We start from the raw sequence: 19098 nt of genomic DNA on the forward strand, positions 1-19098 counted from the left end.
AATCCGCATCGTGTACGTGTAAAGCAACGAGGTGTCGGTATAAAAGCAGAGTTCGGCCGAGTATAGGAGAATTTTTGTTTACAATATTTGTCTCATTACCATAAGCGATACAGTTTCTGATGGAGCTACAAAGAGATTAATACTGAATATTGAAAGGGTACAGCACGATTAACTGTCCCAAGGAATTTGAGCGCGATGTATTGAATACTTTTTGTGCGACGAGGGTTTAAAAGCTCAAAATTTTACAAAGAATGTATGAGCTCATTAGCGCTTTTGCCACACAGAAATTTTGATGTTTTTGAAAACCAATTTCTCCGCGAATATTACACTCAAAGAGCCAAAATTTTCACCACTTACTAAGTTTCACAGGCTCTTTAAGTTTTTCTAGTAAAATCATGTCTAGCATGATGCCTTCTATGCGCAAAGTCGTATGTTAATGAGGAAAAATGTAAACAATGACGTCAGCACATGGTTTCTTTAAGAGTCAGTTCAGTCATTAAGGAAAATACAATGCTCTATTTACACTGCTACTCGGTCAAACCCGCTTAATCGCGTTTGCAGAGTCTATCAGAGTCGATGGCGACTCTTGTCTTCTCAGAAAGTGAAGTAAGTTAATGGCCGACAGTAAAGAGGATAAAACAAGTTTCAGAAACAGCCGGCACTTTTTATACAAGCCTAGCTACCTAGCTTATATAAATCATGACAGACCTTCAATTTTCTTGTGAACGAAGACGACGAAGAAAAAGATGAGAACGTACACTCAACCCGTTGTAATGATCCGATTTTTTTAAACATGTAAAACAAAGATATAAACGATGTCTTTTCGGTTAAAATATGTCACGAAACAGAAATCTGCCAACTCTGAAGCGTGACGGGCTAATATAAGATTTTAAGCGTCCTGTGTTTGACCAACGAGGGTGTCTGGAAAGCCCGAATAGCGAATAGCGAATAGTCGCGAATAGCGAACAGCGAATAGTCCCGAATAGCGAATAGCGAATAGTGCGAATAGTGGCGAACAGTCTCGAATAGTGGCGAATAGTGGTAAATAGTGGCAAATAGTGGCAAATAGTAACAAATAGGGTACCCAGTATCTCGCAGTTAACCTCGTAGCAACTTAGGATGGGATATTTCCGCTAAAAAGCACAGACGCTTATCAGGACAAAAGGTGTTTCTAAATGTAATTTCTTCTGTTTTAACCGCTGCAAAAGCGTAGATACGTCTTTATTAGGTTATCCTTGTGTTTTGTGTTTTCTTAATGTCGGCGATGGACAGCCTACTAGCCTGAGTCCGGAGAAGAAAAGGTAATAAATTCACTGAAATTCTGTTGCTTATTTGGATAATTAATTAACGCTGGATATTAGATCTAAAGCGGTGACTATTGACGACTATTCGTCACTATTCGCCACTTTTCGCGACTGTTCGCCACTATTCGCACTATTCGAGACTATTCGCACTATTCGGGACTATTCGCTATTCGCTATTCGCTATTCGCGACTATTCGTTATTCGCTATTCGGGTTTTCCAGACACCCGACCAACGAAGCAACTTCACGCTTCATTTTACAATGGACCTAAAGAAAGAAAGAAAGAAAAAGAAAAAAAAAGGAAAAAAGAATGGGAGCCTCCCTGGTACCGAAATGTAATAAAGAGACCTCACTTTGAAGAGGTTTAGAGGATAATTTTGATGTGGCTTTATGTGCACCAAAAAGGCTCAAAATGGAGATTACTACCTGCAGAAAATGGCCAATGCTCATGTGGATTTGCGAGAACTTGATACCACCGACTGGAAGACTGTAATGGAGGACAGTTTGCTGGAGAAATTTGATGCAGATAATGGTCCCCTTTGGAGAGTAACATTCCTGCCCAATGCTAGATATGAGCCAGTTACAGAAGACGACATGCCAGGCATAACATCATACCCTCTGAGTGCATCTGTGTGCTTGGATTTCATCACATTGTAGCAGACGGGCCATCTTATGCTAGAATGTTTGCAGAGTTCATGAAGTTTGTAAGTAAATTACTCAACAACGAGGAGCCCAAAGTGACATCAATGCCCATGCTGCCTCCACTGGATCTATACATGGATGAAGTGATCCAAGGTAAATGGTACCACTATGTTCTGCAATTTGTGTTGGAAATATTGTGCTTGATACCTGGATTCTCTGGATTTATGATGAGCAGAATGTATGGAGGCAATGCCTTTACCAGGAAACATGGTGTGGAAATCCAACGAAATCCGCACATTCAACCAAGAACAAAGATGATTCCCGTAGAGTTTACAAAGGTGGAGACATCAAGTTTGCTGAAGATGTGCAAAGAGCACAATGCCACTGTTCAGGGGGCTGTCCAGACAGCAGCTGGTGTTGCCATGGTTACCATGCTGGAGGCGGACGAGTTCGAAGTAGAATCCACTGTCACAGTCAATATCAGACCCTTCCTGAAGTCCAAAGTACCCGACCACTATGCCGGAGCATATTTTTCATTACTGCAATGTAAAAACCTGATTGTGTCGTCGCCCGGTGCTAACAAGTTCTGGAATATGGCCAGACAAGCTTCGAGTGACCTTCACGCAAGGTTAAGCAAAAATGAACACTTTCGATTGTGGACGAAAATGAAAGCTATTTTGCTAATGATGACTCGAATGACGAATGGAGCTCCTAAGGTTGATCGATCCGGTGGGCGCAATGAGCAGCTGCTAGTCTTCAGTAACCTTGGTTATGCCAACTATCTAGATGGATCTCCTGATGATGAAGTCATCCTCCGTGCCGTGTTCGGCTGTTCTGCAGTGCACCAGCGTGGATCCGTCTTTAACCATAACATAGGAACATTCAATGGCAAATTGTTTTGGACTGTCGTTTATTACAGCAACGTTGTGAGTGATGCCACAGCCCAGACGTATGCTAATTTGGTCAAAGGAACTATTCTAAAGGCCATCGAGGAATTCAAGGACTAGATATCATATCATGATTTTTTAACTTAGGGATTCTAGAACTTTCAGGAACTTTCAGTTGCAGGACGTTCATTCGTCTACAACATTCTGATGTCACAACTGTTCTTCGATAGTCATTGACGTTACCGTAGCAATCATGTTTTGGTATGTAGGCTCATCCAAATTTTGGATTTTCAGAGATAATTCTTAAATTTCTTCTTATTGCATTTTTTCTTTCTTTCGTTTTCTTTCGTTAATTTACATTGGTTACTCACGAGATATAGTGATTGAAACAGGTAACGTAAGCTAGTATTTAATAGGAGTCCCAACAAAGAAGAAATATTGTGCCACATTTACTCATTTTACTGTTACTTTTATGTAGTGTTCCGCGTAATGTTACAACAACAACAAGCTTTATTTGTACTGTGTCTACTCACTAAACTACTAACATGTTAATTGACTTGGAGGACTCGGACAGAAAACATACATTTTTGAGTCCTTAGGCATAGTCCCAACACCACAAACTCTCGTCGCTCACTGCCTCTTTGTGCTTTTCCCGAGAAGCACATTCGTGCTGTGATTAGCGAGGGTCAGTGGTAGTACATTCACTCGGAAGACGATATGTTAGTTATGATACACCTCTGAAACGGGACCGGGAGAACTTTAGTGGTGGACAGGAATTCCTGACCACAAACATCACCAGGGTGCACTTGGATTGTGTAACTTTAGCGTCATGGAACAATTTTGAAAGACAAAATTCTTCCGACAATAAGCTCTCCCAAACCTTCAAGGCAGACAACCAGACTACTAGAGATATAAATATCCAACAGCAGCAGTCTTATGAGTAAAATATGTTTACTTTGTGCACGTTCAGTGGTTTGAATATGTTTTTCTTTCCGGGTTTGATGGCGTTCATTTTTTGTAACCTCGAAATCTGTGGCTTCAGAAAGACTATTGTTAAATAGTAATGAAACTTATTATATACAGTACGTCTCAAATTGAGTGCTATTCAGAAACCTCAGCTACATAGTTATGATTTACAACTCTTACTGTACGAAATTATCAACGTGACTAAATCTGGATCTATAAACGGCAACTCTTGCTTGTACCACTTTTGTAGTTTTCTGAAAATAAGAAAGAATGATATTTGATTAATTTGATTAACCTTCAACTTGAAGTTTCCAGTTCTAATAAGATAGATAAAGGTCGAAAGGGAATAATAGATAGCTCAGTTATAACAATTTAAAATGGCTTCAACATTAAGGATCAAAATAAAAAAAATAGACAAAAATGATATTAAAAGGAGTTAAGAGCCGCCATAATTTTTGATAATTTTTCAAAGGTGACTTGAAACCGCTTCCGTAGGATTTTTATCATAAACCAGTACGGCCCCACTAACACAATCCTGAGGTCCAGACAGATTGACGTGAACGAGTCCAGAGAAGAGCTGTCCGACCGTAGAATTGTACCCAGTTGTACCGTGAGGAAAACGCAACTTTTCGTGCGGAAAATAAAAAGATACTGAACTAGGTTGTGCACTTCTAAATATATATATACTGGGCAACAATGACTTGAAGCATGTTGACCGACTATTGCATTTCAGTTAGTCAGTAATATGTTAGAGGAACTCTTTAATTTTACGTACACTGTTTTTATAGTTCATTGTGTAGTAGTTACAAAACGTACATAAATCACCCCACGCCATGTATTGAGTTGGATTAGTACCGTATGTGTTTAGAAACCACTGTATGGAACGCGCATTTCTACCGTTGCTTCCTCTATAAAGCGCAGCAACCCAGCCGAAAAGTAAGCCAGAAACAGACCCATCCCTACGGGCGTTTTGAGGTCCACTTTGACATGATTAGGGGCTAAAATATATCTCCCAAAGGCACCTACTAGCCATCAGAATCAGTCAAGATACGTGATGAAACTATTAAACTGACATAATAGGCGATATTCGTATTCTCGGTATTGGACTGGAACTAGCGTGCAATGGAGGCTCATGCGGGGGAATATCATGTCATATCATGTCATGTCATTTGCATTGGAAAAGACTCCCCGAATTAGCCTCAGTTGCCAGCTAGTTCCAGTCTAATACCGAGAATACGAATATGGTCTATTGGCCAACTGTTGTTGTTGTTGTTGTTTTTTGGCTGTTATTTATATTTGTTACTTACAGAACAATGCTCCCATCTTATTGTACTCCACTCTGTCCTATTGCTAATAGTAATACAGACTACATAAACGACCGGGGACCAATATTCCTCAGTACGGCTCGGCCAAGCCAGGTTAGGTAACTAGTTTATTTTACAACCGTCTAATTTCTTGCGCGCTGATTGGCTCATTTTTATCATCAATAAGAGTACAGACGGATAAAATTATAATTTATGCAAGTTTTCAAGTTCAACGTACTTTCAGCTGTCAAACTGTCAACTTTTTAACCAATGAGATTTTATTGACTTTTTGAAGAAGCCAATCAAAAAGCGACAAAAGCTATTGACAATGTTCGCGTCATTTTGAATAAAATTCGCTTATCTTTGTTTACGGCAAGTTTACGGCGTCTTTTCCTCTCATTTATTCCCGGCATTTGACCATTTTGGGGTCTTGTTATTGTAAAAAACAAATTGACGTTTTTATGCGCCTGTCCTCTAGGCTCGATTCCCGCCGCCTTCTCGAGTCCGGTCTACAGGAGCGCGGGCTCCTTTCCCGAACAGCGGCTGGTAATCGAGCCTACCCGTCCTCTCTATTGATGACATTGTCAAAGCCACTCGCCTGCGGCTCGTGGTTTCACAGCCACTTTGACAATGTTATGACGCAATTTATGATCAATAAGAGGAGCAGACGCATAAAGAACTGACGCCAATTTGTTAATTATATGGCTCTCCATGGAAGTTACAAATCTAAATTTGCCTGCTTCCGAAAATAAAGAGTACACGGCTTATGACCGTTTCCATGGAAACAGTCCGTATGACAAAGAAGAGCTAGTCAGAATGCTGGGAGTTACGTCAAGGCGACCTTGCTGAATTTAACTGAAGTACTTATTACATTACTTCCAGAACGAGTTACTTACATTACTAACGTACTGTACAGTACCCTACTAGAATACAGTTTCTACATTTCCTACAATGTGATCAATCTATAGATAATACAGTTCTTACTATCAACAGAATGATTATTTACATCCATGACATAATTCGTCATGTTGCAGGGAACATAAGAAATAGAAAACAATTTCGTTGCGTTTCTATCAAAGTGAAAACACTTGCTTATACGTCTCATGCTCCCACAGTTTTTCACATTATCCCAAACTTTCATTCGTGTTTCTCAGCATCAGACTATAAAGAATCCGCCGTTCTGAATGTTTACATGGACAACCCTCATCGGTGCGCGCTGTGGCGATAACTTTATTTTTCGAGAGTTTATTTTAATGAAATGAAGAGGTGTTTTTCTTTCCTTGTCTCCGAGATACTATATATGGAAACACGTCACAGCTGTGGAAGCTCTGCTGCTGTCGTAGTTTCTATCTAACATATCCACTCATGTTACCCTAATTCGACGGAAACATGACAAAAAGGTATCTCTTTTCCTATTTCTTGACACGACTTCGATATTCAAGGATGAAATTTTCCTTCTTACGAACCTTGACAGCTCTCGACATCTCAATACCAGTCAGTCGTCGTCAATACTTGTATCAAGGAGGTCAGCTGCTAAGATGTCATGCGTTGTTTATCATCCACTATTCAGGCAACTGAGGTAAACGGAATTACAAAAGGAATCTTTCAGAGCTGCACATGGCCTACTTATAAGAAGAAAATATCGCCAATGGTTTTCATTCACTGAGGTAACGACATTTGTAGCCTTCTGAGATCAAAGTATAGTCAGTTTTTCAGCCTAAAGACGAAAAATATCGGCTAACTGGGCTAAGCACTGAGTTTTCCGTTTCCTCTCAGGATAAAATAATTGGTAGTTTGGACATAGATTGCTCAAGGCTCCCAAATGCATCACTGAATGAATCTCCGTAGATTATACCACGGGAACGTTGATCTAGATCTAGATGGGATCTAGATCTACCAAAGGAGCGAGATCTAGATTCTTCTAGTATGAGGTTGTTGCAAATGCATCATGTCTAAATATGATAAGTCTTCACAAATTGTTCAGTCAATCAGGTATTTTATCCTAACCATGAATTCGAAGGGTTGGCTTGCGAACGATCTGTGGGCATTGTGGGGATTCCTAGAATGCGGTTCGCGCTGCTATTTTCCGTTGTAGCCTCTTGAAATCGAATGCACTGAGACAGCCATGTGGCGAATAATATATTCAACATGTTCTTCTTCTTTTGCGTCAAATTTCAAATGCCCTCGATTTTCCAAGGAAATCGTAAATGATAACATGGAAACCAGTCCCAAAAGTCTCTCAAGGACTCTCCTGAGTCTTTTTCTTGCCTTTATTTTATAGTTGGCTTCTCAGGCTCATGTTAAATTTCCGCACGTGTTGGTTGAATGGAGGAAAATTGATGGTTTTCTTTAATTACATTGCCACTTGAAATCGTGAAGATCTCGATCGCCCATTTCAAACGACGAGTAAGGAAAACAAGTCTATCACCATTTTTAACTGATGTTGTAAGCTTTCAACACGAAGCTCGAATTTGGTAAGAACCGTTCTTATAGCATGCTATTTATTCTTCCTTGATTGTCCGGTCGTGTTTACAATTGGTTTAAAACACTCAGCTGGTGTTACTATGTCAATGTTAGCGTGACTTGTCATGCGGTCTTTTCGATCGCGTGATCATTTTAGCATTCCGAGCTCATCTACATACATTTGATCGAGAGCACTGAACAGTTTTCTACGCCGTCGTAGCTGGGCCTTTGAATTGAAAGTAGCTGTTCGATACCTACAATCATGGGATGTATGGGTTTGTTCAAAGAGCCAATTGGGCAATGGTAAGTTTGCTGTCTACCTTAGCATAGAATAAGCCCTTTGTCGGGTTCTTGACGTCTTCTAGGCGTACGTACTTCGTACATTCAAAATATAGGCGGCACATGGCTGAATGTAAAACTTTACAAATTACAAAATTAGTAAAGCCTACGTACAATAATGTTTCTACTGCTTTCCCGGTAACACATGCGTTCCAATTTACGTTGTAAAGATAAAATTCTAGTAATGCTTTCGCAGACTTCGTCAGGGTTTTCGCCTTTTTCTCTGCCGACATTGATTTCAAAGAAACCACCACTATTTCATTAACTTTCAGTTTCAACTTATGTCAGACATGCCATTCTGAAGTGACTTGGCATGCGGTCTTTTCGATCGCGTGATTATTTTAGCATTCCGAGCTCATTTACGTACATGATCAACATTTTGCATGGAATTTCTAAACTATGTATCCGACACTTATCTTGATAGTTTAAGTATAACCTGAGTGAACCGATCATGGCGGGAGCTAGAACAGAAGGTCAATCAATGCACAATGCTAATTCTTTAGTTGCCTCTGCTGTAATTTCTCGTGCGAAAAACCCTTTCTAAATCTATATCGTCGGGCGGTTATTAGTTATAAATACGTTCCATCACGTGGAATATAAACCATTCACTGCCCCTTAGTTTTCTCAATCGGTCATGCATTAGATTTTTTGGGGAAATAGTTTGCACGTTGCAAACTGCGATCACTTCAATGTCGCTCGAACACCCGACAGCATGAATCACCGGGCCTAACACTGTTCAGATTGTTCTTATAAACTTAGTATTAGCTGCCTGTATTTACTGAACCCCGGGCAAGAAAAATTCGATTGCTTCCCTTCTAATGCGTAGAATCAGCAGTGTTTGATACTTATATTTGCATTATTTTCCTGTATTTCAAGTACGGCCCATGCAATTTTCCATGGCCGGAATGTCGTTCTCTAAGGAAAGCGTCTTTGTACACAAGTTAAAGACCGAGCGAGGCTGTGAATGGGTTAAGAAAAACCTAACTGCATCCGATTTATCATAGCCGAGGTAAAGCATACAAAAAATTGTAAATGCGACTGCGTGCCGCGTTCCTCTTTGATGCGAGCGCCAATTATACCGCCTACGCACGTCACGCGATCATACGAACGCTCGCGATCGATCGAAACGCGCTGCACGGTCTCATTTGGCTTAGTCAAAAGCACAGTTACAAAGGCAGATAACTAGTTTCTATCTTGACTTCCTTCGCTTCAACTTGTATAATAATTATCTCCAACACAGGGGATTGACTAGGAGGTTGCATATTTTCAAGACCTTGGAGGTCTAATTAGTTTCTATGATTCGAGCCCATAAATCCGGTATTTGTGACTCAGGGCAAATGTATACCAAAAAGCCTTATGGACAATGAATATAAAGCCTGTCTGAAACAAGCTTCGATTGCCACACCGCGAAACAGCCGTTAAGCTCATTGTATATCTTCCGAATCATTTTCTGATGATTTACGTTAGTCGGTTAACTGGAACAAGAGGAAAACTTGCCAGGCGTCAAGAATTCCCAGCCAGGTATGATGCTTAATTTGCCCGATGCTGCCAATAACCGTTGAATTCACAGTCAAACAAGCAACATTCTCTTCAACGTTTGAAACTTGCGCCACCAGAACATTGCACTTCCCATTCGTCACTGTCCTAGCCAATCCAAACGCGACCGGAAAGTTCCTTTGCAGAACGTGCCCAGGCTTGTCCAATATGGCTAATATGCAAATTATCACCAGCCGTGGATTTAGAATGAAAGTTTCTTCTTTATACCTTAACTCCTTTGCGATATGCTTTGAAAACAACTGATGAAACTCCAAACTCGGTCGGTTATGTTCCTCAGCCTTGCTCAAAAATGACCATGTCCTTTCATAATGTCTTCTATTTGCGATGAATTTATAAACATCAAAATCATGATATAGCAAAGAGCTGATAGTCTAGTCTGCTAACCACATTACCGCAAGGACACGTTGCCGAAATTTAATCTGATTCTTGTCGTCATTTGCCATAATTTTTCGAGTACCGCTTAATAATCGGGCACGAAGGAATAATAGAAATGCACTTATTCCGGCCTCAGTTACATACCTGAATGTCTAAACTCACTATACTGTCTGATTAATCACGCCACTGCAGTTCCAAACTCTCTTGTTTGTAGCGTGATTTAGCCCGCATTCCCTAGATGTGCTGACCATTATATCGATCTTGTTTGTCGAGCTTGTACTTTCACAACGAAATTCACTTATTAGAGCCTCCTCCGCGGAGAATTTAGATGGCAGATCGCTAAGTCGTGAGTAACAACTTTCTCGGGGTTGGTGCATTTCGCTGACCCCTAGTTCATGAACTACCCTAACATAAATTAGCTTAAATTAAACGATGCTATAACCTGAACAAAAGATGCGAGTGATCGACTAAATTTAGATTTAACCCTCAAAATTTTCCTTCCTCAAAAACCCGGCGCAGTCAATTGAACAAAATTGAACGAAAAATCAATCGAATTCAATCGTATCTTGTAGTTTCATTCTTGAAAAATAAACAATTTTCCAACTCAATATCGCGAGATAGCTGTTCTGAGTATCCCACGCCCCATTCATTTTCCCCCCAAATATCCTGTATCCCTCCCGAAAACCCCTAATAGGGCCTCACTTGTAAGCCGCGTACAAGTTCGCCAAACATAATCATACGCAGATATATGGAAAATCAAAGTCGCGACTGGTCGCTTTCTCGATCGTATAGCTACTGTAGCTACAATTACATCCCTTAAATTTGGTCAATGCAATCGTTTGGCTCTCCTCTCTCGTTCCAGAAGGGCGGGGAGATGAAAGACTCTGGGGACGAGGTTGGTTTCTTTTGTCTCTGGTCCGTATGCCGCTATTGCCTCTTCCAACAGTTCAGTTTTATTTTTTCGCGCTGCGCCTCAACTTACTGAAACGCCTGGAAGGGGCTAATGTCCCTAGTACACAGCAAGACACCAGTCGTGATCGAAGGACAACAGAGAAAAGAATCCTGGCTGATTTTTAGGCTAAAACCCAAACACTGAACTAGGTAACCTTCATGAATGGCTTAATGTAAATAAGCTTAGCCTGAATATTGCGGCTAAAACTGAACTAATGTTTGTAGGCTCACGTCAGAGACTTGCTACAACATTTGGTTATTCACTTACTGTACAAATTGAAGGTCACAAAATTGATAGAGTGCCCCACACCAAATCCTTAGGAGTCTACATCGATCAAAATCTCTCGTGGTCCAAACATGTTAATGAGACTGCCAAGATTACCTCCTCAGGTGTAGGTGCACTTAAAAGGTTGAGGCCGTTCATTTGCGAAGATACAGCTATATTGCTATGTAGAGCTATTATCGAACCATATTTTGCTGTCCTGTGTGAGACGGTCTCAACAACGAGTTAGCCGACAAATTACAAAAACTGCAAAATCGCGCCATGAGGGTTATCACCAAGTCTGATTACTATCTAGCAGTACTGCCCTCCGCGGTAAGCTAGGATGGGATAGTCTCCATACCAGAAGGAAAAAGGAAAAATTGAAATTGATGTTTGAAACTTTGAATGATCAGTCTCCGGAGTACCTAAAAGGCCTATTTAAACCCTTCAGCACAGACTATGGACTTCATTTGTGGAATAGCCTTCCATCTAACGTTAGAGCCTTAAGATCTTTTAAATCGCCACTTTTCCTCCTCGACTCCCACACGGCAAACATGTAAATCAGTTTTGTTTTGTTTTGTTTTGTTTTAATATATATATCTTGTAACTGATGTTTTTACCGTGTCTAAAAGTGTGTATGCGTTTTTTTTATTTATTTTATTTTTTTTTTATGCGTATGCGTATACAATGCTGAGATCCTAGATTGTAAAACGAGGCCTAAGTGAGGCTTTGACATTGCGGGGCGGAGCGGGAATCTTGTTACTAATAACTGAAGTGCATTTAGTTGAGCTCACGATAATATCATGGGTGTATATTTTTACAATCTTCCCAACTACTTTTTTTCTCGTGTTGCAACTAGCGCTAGCATCATTTTTTGCTGTAACTTGCGGCGGCTTTTTGATGCCTCAAGGACCCCAACATACATTCAACTCAAGTGGATGATAATTCAGTTTTTAACATTTACCCACTGGACGATGTGAAGTCTTTTCAAACCTCTATAGAGAAAAGTATTTGCAGAAGTCTACAATAACAATCAGAAGCTTATCACCTCGAAGACAATGCACATCCTCTTCGCATTTCCCGATGAACTTTTCTTATTGGATAAAACGGCGCTCCTGCGCACGTGTATGGTCCCCGGAGGCCGGACCTCTGGGTGACAACTGCTTGTGGTATAGATACAATGACTGAAATAATGCAGCCTTTCAACGGACAATTTGGTATTTTTAAACGTTCTGAAGACGTACAAAGCAGGCCAGAAAGAAGGTAAGAGCGAGGGGATATCTTATCAAAACAGCTAGCTTCTAGCTTTTTCTAACAACTTAAGCGAAAGAATGCATTTTTCCCAAGCAAGCTTTACGAAAGCATTGAAGCTCGTTTTACGCCTTCGTTTTTCAACTTGAAGATTTTAGTTAATTAAATGCGACTTCAACTTCGGGAGCCATAATTATCGTCTAAAATGAACCGCAGCTAGTTTTAGAGCTTTGTACTTTAGTGGCTTAACTTGTGAGCGTTTGAGCCAGGGGCTTGTAAAACTTGTAAGCTGCATAGTATAAGCTTAAAAGCATTGTGCCTCGAATGTCGTCCTGTTCGTATCCTAGGTTGATGTAGTTTAACTTAGGTAAAATGAAAGAAATATCAAAACACATCATCTTGAGCGTAATGAAGAATTCGCTGCCAAAGAGCATCCATACAAAAGCAGCTAACAGCTTTCAGTTTCAACTTTATCTATCACTTCACCCTCATCTGCTTCTAAATCTCTTTCATCTGCATTTTCTCGTTTTGTGCCGCTGTATCTGGTTCCGTCATTGCCCACTGTTGCATGATCTTACCTAATATTACCAAGCTAAGTCTTCCATACGAAGTACATATTTTTCAGTTGCGGAATAAGCTTAAGCTTATTTGTTTCTTAACAAAACCCCTTCATATAAGCTTAAGCTTTCGTGATAATTTTGAATCGAAATATCCCGGTCATCTCAACCAGTAAGCTTATAATTTAGTGAAATACAGCTGAATCCGAACAAACGAGGTTCAAGAATTGAGAACTTGATGTTTGAGCCTCCTTGGGTACCGCGAGTCCTCGTTTTCGTCGCAATGTTTTTTTGTTTTTTTTGCAAATCTTCGAGTGTTTTGAAGCAGATCTTCGTGTTAAGGATTGAAATCATTGCTGCCTGACATTTACGGTGTATACGGTGTACATGTAGTCAGTGTACTTCACAGCCGAAAAGTTATCTCGCCGTATAAATTCGTGAACAGCAAAATAAATGACTGCTTAATATATTTGGTCAATATTCCATATTATTGCGCGAATTTTTAAATCTTTGCTTTAATACTTGAGATCTTCGTTTTTTTTCAGCGATAATCGTCGCGTCTTCGATTTCTTCCGAAATGGTCTCATGTATGCGCGCTGAAATATTCTAACACTAGCACATGGATCAGAAGAATAACAGTTTGGTATTTTTCTTCAAAAGGTTTATTCTAAGTTGTCTCGAAGTTGGATAAATTCAAACCAAAACCAAAGCGAAACGTTTCTTTTCTTTATGTTGTTGTTGTTGTTGTTTTTTTTTTACAAAAACGTATGCCAATAAATACAAATTTAAATTACCAAATGCACGTGTAGAAATCTGTTAAATAGATTTTTTCCCAGCAAATTTCAAAATTGAAATGTCAGAACACATCCTGTAAATGGCAATGTTATGTGACCAAAAATTTATCTTGAGTGGTTTCTTTTGCAAACATATTTTTCAATGTTAGAACTGTTCCTCTAAATTTAAAAGTTTAGCCATTTTTCTGGTAAGTCATTTACCTAGACACACAATACTCTGAGTGGCAGGTAACATGAGCATTTATGTTTTCCTGGATGGATTTCTGGTTTTTACTGTCATACATAAGGTCAAAAGTAAAAATCGTAATCCTTCAATAAATAAAGTCAAGAATTTGGGATATCATCAATGATTGTTATACAAACAACCTCGCCAAGATATAGGTCTGTGCGGTTTTCATAGGCATGTTATTCACAGAAATGTTTCACCCAAAGTCATAGAGTTTTGCATGGGGATGTCATGTTGGTGTCCGTTGGAGGGGCACAAAATGAATAACACTTTAGAGCTACAAGTCTGTAAAACCTCAAGTTCTTAGAGGGTCTTGTCGCTAATGAAATTAAGAACTCGTAAAGATGGATAATTTTATTATGTTGGTATATGGCAATATCATATGAAAACCGGCAAAGGAGGTTTTGCACGACAGCCATGTTGTATGGCAGGAACAGTATTTTAGATTCTTTTTCCAAGGGGAAAAAATTTTCCTTCTAATGCAAAACATTTTGATTGTTCCTGCCATGCAACATGGCTGCTGTGCAAAACCTCTATATTGCAAATGGTTTTCTGTGATAAAATTATCAAATTGTTTTGAAATCCTAGGAACATGTAACCTTGTTACACACTCTGTGAACATTTAATAGAGTTAGCTGTTAACATATAATAGAGTTAAGTAATTATTTACATTGCATGTGATCTAACTTCCACTTTGCACCCTCAGGTTACTTAGTCACACACTCCATTTATGTATAGTGCTACAGATAATACATTATCATTTCTCAATATACATGTACTTAAGCATGACGATTTCTTACATTAGTATTGCATAGGATATGACATTCCACTTGTCACACCCAGGTTATGGTAACAATGTCACATGCCCTTTATGTAACTCAATAACACAGTGGCAGGCAGTTAACACAAACATTTCCTATTAAACTCAGATGTATATCACAAAGTAATTTTTGTGTATGGTGTGACATTCAACTTGTCACACCCAGGTTATGGTCACATAGTCACGCACCTTTTATGTAACTCAATAACGGAGTACTTAAGCATGACGATTTCTTACATTAGTATTGCATAGGATATGACATTCAACTTGTCACACCCAGGTTATGGTCACGCAGTCACGCACCTTTTATGTAACTCAGTAACCTAGTGACAGGCAGGCAACACAAACATTCCCTATCAAATTCAGACGTATATCACTACGTAAATTTGTTTATGGTATGACATTTGACCATGTCACACCCAAGTTATGGTCACATTGACATAGTCAAACACTTTTTATATAACTTAATAACGCAGTGACAGCCAGGTAATGTAAACATTCTCTATCAAACTTGGGTGTCTCTCATGATGTAAATTTGTTTATGGCATTCAACTTGTCACACCTAAGTTAGTTACACATCATACCTGTGATGTTTATAGCTCAGTAACACGGTGACAGGCAGATAACACAAACAGTCACTTGCAAACTTTGGGTTGGATTGTTCAAAGCCCAATTAAGCTAACCCAGGATTAGCGAAAATTTTGATTTTCAGTTTTGTAACTTTTTGGTAAGTTTATCAGGTTTGAGCTTGTGTAACCTCAAAATACACAAAACATAAGCTGTGAAAATCACTTTTATACAAGGAAAATAAATCCTTTAGTTAACTTTTTATCCTAGGTCAGAGTTAACCGGCCTTTGAACAACTCGGCCCAGATGTCTGTCATGGTGTAACTTTGTTTGTGGTGTGACATTCAACTTGTCACACCTAAGTCATGGTCACAGTCACACACCTTTTTGTCACTATACTGTAAACTTCTGAAAATAACAACCCCTTGAAAGTAACATCAAAAAATTGTGGCCACTAGTAAATCCCAAAAGCAGCAACCCCCAAAAGTAGTGAGCCCTCCAAAAGTAGCAATTACCCCCCACAAAAATAGTGATAACAAGGTTCAGTAGTATTTTTCGAATTAATAGTCAGGTGAACGTTATGTACAACAACTTTATGGCACTTTACAGCAAGGGAAGGTATTGTGTATGCCAAGAAGTGTCGTGAATATTCAATTTGTGCTTCGTCAGTTCATGTTATGCTGTGTTAAAACAAAACCTGATGAATTTTCGAGTAACAGAAACATATTTATAGAAACTTTTTTTTAAAATTAAAATTGAAAATTCTGTACGATTTTCCACAAGAACATCTTAAAAGGAATGTTTCTTCAAATTTAAGTTGAAAACTTGACCAACGCAGTGAGACATTGTCTAAGCAGACTAACATAGCAGTGTGTTTCGAAGCAGAAGCAGTTTATGGTACATGACTAGCTTTCCTGCCGACCACTGACAACACAGTCTACACATGAAGAACCCAGCCATAGCTACCAATGCAGATGCAACATAAATTTAAACTGGAACAACAAAAAAACATTTTATTTTTAAATAACTGTTTTTTTTTTTATGAATTTCCATCTTTTATTTCATAAAATGAACTCATTCGTATCAACTGTATGTAACATTTTTTGCTGTAATGAGCCCCAAAGCCTGCCCTGACAGTAATGAGCCCCAAAGGCTGCTAATTTCAGTACTTTCAGAAGTTTACAGTAGTCCTTTTGTGGTATGTAGGTAACATGAAAATCTCTAGAAGGCTTGACTTTCTAGTAAGACGCTCTGTTGTCACATCCTTGGGACAAACTTTTCAGTCAATGTTACCTGTGTGATTGTACACTGTGGTAATATAGTGATGGGTAATAAGGATATCCTTTACACATTCTTGGGTTTCATTTTTAAAAAAGACATGTGACTAACGTTGCAAATAAATGTTACCCAGCAGTTGTCACACAATACTATATAGTGATGGGTCACATAAGCATTTCACAGACAACATCAACCTTGTTTTCTTAATTACATTATGTTGTTTCACTTTGATCATGTTTGTCTCCAGGTATTCTATTCTAAGACTCTCTCAAAGGTGTATTGTGTGTGTGTGTGTATGTGTGTGTAACATGAAGCTGGCAGGTTCTCAAAACCAAAGTTCCTTATAAACAAACTCAGGAGTTTTAATGCTGTGTTTATAACTGAACATTTACTGAGCTTTAAATCTACTGAGGTCAAGTTACTTAACCTTAGTACATTCATACAGTGTTGATGCCTTTGTCAACAATTACGATTTTCTTGTTTGTGACCCGCTATCTTTGGATGACAAAGAGGCAGGCAACTCTGTTATCACTAACATTGGAAAAACTGAAGAACAACAACATTATCTGTGATGCCATCAATAGGCACTTTGAAATCCTTCCATCCAAACTGGTTATAAGGAAATATAAACACATAAAACCAAAGTACAGGCCTGCGTGGAAGCAAAAGTCATGCAAGCAAGAAAGTGTTAAATGTTTTGAGCACAATAAACATTCTATAAATTGTTTTGTTTCGTGCCATCACCAGAAAGCTGTCAAAAATGTGTTCAAATGGTATTGAAGCAATCTCAGAGCACTGTGGGATATGAAATGCATCGTGCAATTGCAGGCAGATATATCTGTTATTGTGATCTCAGTTAACATCTGCAAACTTAACTTTGGTAAACTTCGTATTGCCTGGGGCTGTTTTACCATAGTATCAGTGTCATGTATAATATAGATGTAATATAAGTAAGAGTAAGAAGTAGTAGTACAGATTTCTGTTTGTAAAATGCCTCTAACAGGGCTCAAGACTAACTTTTCAGCTTGCTAGCCCAGTGGCTAGTGACAGGTTTGATTCACTAGCCAAAACAAATTTTTCACAAGCCAGACGCACACATTTGCAAACATAGGCATTGATGTTATAATTATAGGTGTTGCTCAACAACGAAAACCAAAGTTTTCGCTTCCGTGAGAAATTCCCACAGAACTTCGCAACTTGCGACCGAAAAACATTCCTTTCTTTCAAAATGCTGATTCACGATTTCTCATGAAGATAATTTACAAGCTGCAAACATAGGCATCGATATTATATAGGCATCATTCAAATTTTCAAACAACTGCGAATTTTTTAACTTTTTGAAAGTGTACATGACCTCCAGATGCTGCACGCAGGAAACATGATCCTAGAGTTCTGCATGATTTCATGCATGACTTATTAGCGGCAAGCAGTTCATTTGTCGTTCGTTGCTTTTTACTAAGGGAAAAAGCAAACAAAAAAGTCGATCATTCTTTCGCATTTTAGTAATTTAAAGTTCTTTTTTGGGCCAATAAATTATATATGATATTTATTACAGCCGATGTTTTAAATTCTGCACGCTTTGACTTGATTTTGCTTTGTGAAAAATTTGAAATTAACTTTTATTTGGTTTCCTCTGGACCTCCAGTGCTCACAAATTTTCATTTTTACTAGCCAAAATGGCTAGTGAAGTGCTAAAACCACTAGCCGAAATGGAATTTTTACTAATCTGTGGCTAGTTGGCTACCATTAGTCTCGAGCCCTGCTCTATCTGTAAGTTTATTTTTGCATTGTCAATAAAGTACATGTACATATGTCTGAAAAAAAAAATCAGTTGATGTTTACACACTCAAAAAGCTAACTTTAAAGGTGAGTAAAGACTGATACTACTGACAATAAAATACTCAAGTGTAAATTAGATTTAAATATAAAAAAAGTGACATTTTGGAATTATAATATTAAATGGACAGACACGAGTAATTTCCTGAAAACATTACAAATATGGTGAGGCATCTACATGTAATATGTGGGTAGAGCTCTTAATTCTGCTTTTGTTTTCATTAGGCATTTTGCAAGTTCACAAGTGGGTGTAATTAGACTTGGTAACTGGATTTACATTTATGTGGATGATGAAGCTATAATGGATCAGTTTCAGAGCAGGTTAGGTAATTCAATACAGTTTTACATATTAAGTGATAGAGTGTTTTAATTTAGTTGAAATGTGGTTTATTTGTTCCTTTCAAGTTCTCACTGAAAATTGAAGGGAGAGGACACAAGAGTTGAATGTTTCACACTTGGAATTGCCTCTTGTGGTCTGTTTTGTAGTCTTTAGTAGAGCATGATATAAATAAGAGAATGTTGATTCATTTTAGTGTTTGTTGATGTACTGTATTAAGTGTATATTGTCTGGGAAATTTTTGTTTGCATTTACACTGTAGTAACCAATGTTTAACACTTTATCACTGGATCATGACATGGAAGAAACTTTGCTTCCTACATGTACCAGGGCTGGAAACTAACTTTTTGACTTGCTAGCCTAGTGGCAAGTGAAAACTGAGA

General features: G+C 38.7%; 1 long non-coding RNA gene and 1 pseudogene across 7 annotated transcripts in view; both read left to right on the forward strand.

Moving 5' to 3' along the window:
* Nucleotides 1–319: 319 nt before the first annotated feature.
* LOC110042759 (uncharacterized) lies at nucleotides 320–4250 on the forward strand (annotated as a pseudogene).
* A 2160-nt stretch (nucleotides 4251–6410) lies between these two features.
* Nucleotides 6411–19098, forward strand: part of LOC110042760 (uncharacterized) — a 38996-nt gene continuing 26308 nt past the window's right edge. For 3 of the 7 annotated variants that reach the window (XR_016207433.1, XR_016207434.1, XR_016207436.1), the window contains exons 1-2: nucleotides 11830–12312; nucleotides 18604–18699. This is a non-coding gene — a long non-coding RNA (uncharacterized LOC110042760). Of the gene's footprint in view, nucleotides 6770–7705; nucleotides 7869–11829; nucleotides 12313–18603; nucleotides 18705–19098 lie in introns of those variants that run through there. The other 4 variants (XR_016207438.1, XR_016207437.1, XR_016207439.1 and 1 more) reach the window with 4 other exon arrangements.

The sequence above is a fragment of the Orbicella faveolata genome, unplaced genomic scaffold (genome assembly GCF_042242905.1).
Source record: "Orbicella faveolata isolate gen_17 unplaced genomic scaffold, um_ofav_v1 contig_2, whole genome shotgun sequence".
NCBI classification, from domain to species: domain Eukaryota; kingdom Metazoa; phylum Cnidaria; class Anthozoa; order Scleractinia; family Merulinidae; genus Orbicella; species Orbicella faveolata.